This window comes from Balaenoptera ricei, chromosome 8, assembly GCF_028023285.1.
Source record: "Balaenoptera ricei isolate mBalRic1 chromosome 8, mBalRic1.hap2, whole genome shotgun sequence".
NCBI lineage: Eukaryota > Metazoa > Chordata > Mammalia > Artiodactyla > Balaenopteridae > Balaenoptera > Balaenoptera ricei.
In genome coordinates, this window is record NC_082646.1 from 113,225,782 (window position 1) to 113,231,914 (window position 6,133).

Consider the following 6,133-nt stretch of genomic DNA (forward strand, 5'->3'; position numbering starts at 1 on the left):
ACGCAATTGAAAAATGGACAGAAGAACTGAATAGACATTTTTCCGAAAAGGAAATGCAGATGGCCAACAGGCACATGAAAAGATGCTCAACATCACTAATCATTAGGGAAATGCAAATAAAAACCACAATGAGATATCATCTCACACCTGTCAGAACGGCTATCATCAGAAAGAACACAAATAACAGATGCTGGTGAGGATGTGGAGAAAAGGGAAGCCTTGTACACTGTTGGTGGGAATGTAAATTGGTGCAGACACTATGGAAAACAGTATAGAGGTTCCTCAAAAAACTAAAAATAGAGCTACCATAAGATCCAGCAATTCTACACTTGGCATATAATCTGAAAGATACAAAAACACTAATTCAAATAGATACATAGCACCCCAATATTCATAGCAGCATTATTGACAATTGCCAAGGTATGGAAGCAACCTAAGTGTCCATCAACAGATGAATGGACAAAGAAGATGATATATTGGGCTGGCCAAAAAGTTCGTTTGAGTTTTTCCATAAGAAAAAGCCAGGGGGCTTCCCTAGTGGCGCAGTGGTTGAGAGTCTGCCTGCCGGTGCAGGGGACACGGGTTCGGGCCCTGGTCTGGGAAGATCCCACATGCCGCGGAGCTGCTGGGCCCGTGAGCCACGGCTGCTGAGCCTGAGCGTCTGGAGCCTGTGCTCTGCAACAAGAGAGGCCGCGATGGTGGGGGGCCCGCGCACCGTGATGAAGAGTGGCCCCCACTCGCCGCAGCTGGAGAAGGCCCTCGCGCAGAGGCGGGGACCCAACACAGCCAAAAATAAAAACATAATAAATGAATAATAAATAAAAAATTTTTAAAAATTAAAAAAATAAAAAAGAAAAAGCCAGTATACACAATGGAATACTACTCCCATCCTGGGGAGAGGGGGCAATATAGGGGTGCAGGAGTGGGAGGTACAAACTATTGGTTGCAAAATGGGTTCAAGGATGTACTGTACAACGTGGGGAATATAGTCAATATTTTGTAATAACTGTATATGGAAAGTAACCTTTAAAATTGTATAAAATATAATATTTAATTTACTTTAATTTTTAAAAAAAGAAAAAGAAAAAAAGTTTCACACAGATGATTTCACATAATCCCTTAATAACCCCTTTTTTTCTCCTACCCTTATCTTGCCTCTCTCCCCTCCCTCTCCCCACTGGTAACCACTAGTTTGTTCTCTATATCTGTGAGTCTGCCTTTTTTGTTTTAGTTACTAGTTTGTTATATTTTTTAGATTCCACATATAAGTGATGTCATATGGTATTTGTCTTTCTCTGACTTATTTCACTGAGCATAATGCCCTCCAAGTCCATCCATGTTGCCGCAAATGGCAAAATTTTGTTCTTTTTTATAACTAACATTCCATTGTATATATACACCATATCTTCTTTATCCATCTATCTGTTGATGGACACGGGTTGTCTCCATACCTTGGCAAGTGTAAATAATGTTGCTGTGGGGGACTTCCCTGGTGGTCCAGTGGCTAAGACTCTGAGCTCCCAATGCAGGGGGCCCAGGTTCAATCCCTGGTTGGGGAACTGGATCCCATATGCTGTAACTAAGAGTTCCCATGCCACAACTAAAGATCCCGCATGCCACAACTAAAAGACCCCCATGCCTCAACTAAAGATCCCACGTGCCGCAACCAAGACCCGGCGCAGCCAAATAATTAAATAAGTATTTTAAAAAAACAAACACAATTGTACACAGTAAACTTACGCAATGTCATATGTCAATTACATTCAATAAAAATAATTTAAAAATAACAATAACGCTGCTGTAAACATTGGGGTGGGTGCATCTTTTTGAATTAGTGTTTTTGCTTCTTTCAGATATATGTCCAGTAGAGGAATTGCTGGGTCGTGTGGTAGTTCTAGTTTTAGTTTTTAGAGGAGCCTCCACACTGTTGTCTCAGTGGCAGAGCCTTTGACTGCACAGTCCACCTTTGATTCAAATACAAAATTAAAATTTTAGAATTTAAACTGAAGAGTGACCAGAAAGTTATAGCACTACTGACAGCGCCACAAGAGACCCATCTCCCCACAGGAAAGACAAGTTCAGTGTGGCACATTTGGGGGAAAATCTGAAGAAAGTAAAATTGTTTTGTGTTGACATGCCATTCTCAGAACAGTTTACATGTTCAAGGTTTTAGAAATTACATCATTTCTGGGGAAGAGGGGACATGAGTTACTCAAGAAAGTTCTCCAATGAAATGAACACTGAATGAAAAGTGAGAGGAAAATACAATAGCCAGAAACATTGGTGAGCAATGAATTCCAGTAAAACATGCAGCAAAATCTAAATAACTGTTGATAATTAGGGGGAGAAATCTAATGTAATTTCGAAGAAAGGAATTCTGAGATAAAGGGGAGATGACGTGAGGGAGAAAAATAATCTAGAAATAAAATCTTAGAATTTTCAACTACATTGAGGAGGTGAGGGGAGGGAATAAAAGAATGCCAGAGGTCTCATCTCACTAGGGAACATGGTCGTTGTTTATCTGATGATGTTTAAAGAAAATGCTGTTTAACATATTTTGGTCAAGAATTCAAATTTGGGGAAAAATAGAATTCAAATAGGGGAATTCTAGAAAGGTGCCATCAGTAGTGGACACATAGTTTTTGTATATTCCTACATCCCCACGTAAAAAAACAGACAAAGCAACTAGACAGGAAAAACAAAAATTCATAGCTGAAATTTATAACACAGTGAGGTGAACCCCAAAGTACAAAATTCCAAGAGCCACAGGTCCTCACGGTATCAGTAGCCATGCAGGAGAAACAAAGGGACAGCTGACAGACCCAAAGACAGGAAACCATCAAAACAACCAACAGGTATTCATCAGAAAAGCACAGCACTGAGCACGTGAAACCACAAGGGTTTTCCTCACTCCAGCGGAGAATGGGAGCAAGGGCCCTCAGCAAGTCCTGACAGGCAAGGGACACAGAGCAGAGAGGCCATAAAACAGACAGAAATGCAGCCTGCTCATGAACAGTGGAAAGAAAGGACACAAGACATGGATGGATGACGTAAATCAGAAATAGAACACTTGAGAAATGAGGTGACAGCACTCAAGGGAAAATTAGAGACTGAAGAAAAAGCATTTTAGAAATAATGACTAAGGGACTTCCCTGGTGGAGCAGTGGTTGAGAATCTGCCTGCCAATGCAGGGGACACAGGTTCGATTCCTGGTCGGGGAACTAAGATCCCACATGCCACGGGGCAACTAAGTCTGCGTGCCACAACTACTGAGCCCATGCACCACAACTATGGAGACCACGCACTCTGGAGCCCACATGCCACAACGAGAGAGAAGCCTGTGCACTGCAACGAAAAGCCTGCACGCTGCAACTAAGACCCAACACAGCCAAAAATAAATAAACATTGAAAAAAAAAAAGAAATAAAGGCTAAAATGAAAGAGACACAAGAGCAAACGAGCACAACAAACTTTAAATGCCAAAAGGCAATGAAGAAAGATATAAAAAGGATTCAAGAGAGAGGGATCGAAAAGAGGAAAAGAAGATCCAACACATAAATAGTAGGGGTCGTTGGAGAAGAAAACCAAAGCTGAGTGTAAAAGTAACTACTATGGGGAGAAAAGAGAATAAGGGAAAAGCACTAATCAACCCAAGGAATGTAAGAGAAGTGAGAAGAATATAGATCAATTGACGCAATATTAAATACAAGATAAGAAGGTGGATTTAAGCCCAAATGTGACAGAAATTACATGAAAAGGAAATGAACAAAATGCACTAGTTTAAATATAAAGATTGCTAGACTTGATTTTTAAAAATCCAAACACATGCAATTTCAAAAGCGACATTTAACCATAAGGATATAGAAAGGTTAAAAATAAAAGGATTGAAAAAGAGATGACAGGCAAAGAAAGCTATATTAATACTCAGCAAAAATGAAATAAAAGCCAAAATGAATTACTAGGGAAAGTTCAATAAACTAAGAGTTCTAACTATTTAAAATCTATGTGTACATAATGACATAGTCTTTTTTTTAAAAGTAAAGCAAAATTTCACAAACTACAGGGTGAAAAAAGATAAAACCATAATCATAGTGGAAGATTTTAGCATTCCTATCTCAGTAATTTATACACAATAAGACAAAAAAATATCAGGCAGATCTGGAGTATCTGAACCTCAAAATTAACAACCTGACCCACCGACTTAGAACACACATGCTTTTTAAGCACACATAGAACATTTTCAAAATTTAACAGGGCTGGCCATAAAGTAAGTCCACAAAATCGCAAAGGGCTGAAGCTGTATGGGGCCCCATCTCCACCGTGGAAATAAACCAGAAGCCAGTGACAGAAAGGCAACTACGAGTTTTCCTAATGGTTAGAAATGAAGAAACAAGCACTTTGATTCAGCATCTTACCGTGGGAAGAGAATGAAAATGAGGTGAAAGCGTCACACGAAAATAGGCAAGTTACATGAGCTATGCAGTGTGGTCCCATTTCGGGGCAGGGCAGAGAAATATATACATCTTCAAACCATTAACCATGGTTACCTCTTCCATTTGGACAAGGTGAGAAGGGAGAAAGCAAGACGTTCGCGCTTTTCTCTGTATGGTTTTCACATTTTACACTGAGTACATGGTTTACCTCTGCAGCTGTAAAGGGCTTGTATCTTTTTTCTGTATGACCCAATTAAAACATGCACCTATAGAGCATCCAAATGCACACATACTTATGCATCGTCTGTGCCGAGAATCGTATGGATCCTAACGATCACTTAATGAATCTCCCTGTTTCCTTATTTAACTTTTTTCTCCTTCCTCATCATCCCATCACCCTCTCCACCAACAGCCACCCAAATTGCGCACGTCTTTTTAATCTGTCTTCCATAGGTTTATATATGTGCATACAGTCATGACAAGTACATAGTATTTTTTCAGCATGTATCTTTATAAAGCTTGTTCTGTTTCTCACTTTTTAAAAGCAAATCTGGGGAGTTCCCTGGGGGTCCAGCGGTTAGAACTCTGCCCTCTCACTGCTGGAGCCTGGGTTCAATCCTGGTCGGGGAACTAAGATCTCACAACTGAGTGGCGCAGCAAAAAAAAGGCAAACCTGGTGTTTTTGAGATTTATTTGTATTGGCACATGAAAACACAGGGTGTGGGGATTTCCCCAGTGGCGCAGTGGTTAAGAATCGCCTGCCAACGCAGGGGCCACGGGTTCAATCCCTGGTCTGGGAAGATCCCACATGCCGCAGAGCAACTAAGCCCGTGAGCCACAACTACTGAGCCCACACGCCACAACTACTGAAGCCTGAGCACCTAGAGCCCTTGCTTCACAAGAAGAGAAGCCACCACAATGAGAAGCCTGTGCACCACAACAAAGACCCAACACAGCCGGAAGGAAGGAAGAAAGAAAGAAAAAAGAAAACACAGGGTGTGATTTCTGGCCACTAAAGAGTGTTCCCCGTTGCATTGGTACCCACATTGCAGGCATCCATCACCCTTTGGGGGGCTCTTTGCAACCACAGAAAAAACCACGATTATCACCCTTGACCTTAGCGTCTGCCTGAGTGCTTCTCAGGGTGTGTACCCGGGAGGAACCCGCCTGTCAGGGGTACGTGAACACTCAGTCTCACTAAATCCCGGCAGGGTGCCCTTGATTGGCACCGTGAGAGTGTTCCCTCTCTCCAACACTAAAGTGGGGTTTTGTTTCAATTTGCTTCACTCTGATTAAAAATGAGGGCCGTATGGTAGTTCTAGTTTTAGTTTTTTAAGGAACCTCCATACTGTTCTCCATAGTGGCTGTATCAATTTACATTCCCACCAACAGTGCAAGAGGGTTCCCTTTTCTCCACACTCTCTCCAGCATTTATTGTTTGTAGATTTTTTGATGATGGCCATTCTGACCGGTGTGAGATGATACCTCATTGTAGTTTTGATTTGCATTTCTCTAATGATTAATGATGTTGAGCATTCTTTCATGTGTTTGTTGGCGATCTGTATATCTTCTTTGGAGAAATGTCTATTTGGGTCTTCTGCCCATTTTTGGATTGGGTTGTTTGTTTTTTTGATATTGAGCTGCATGAGCTGCTTGTATACTTTGGAGATTAATCCTTTGTCAGTTGCTTCATTTGCAAAT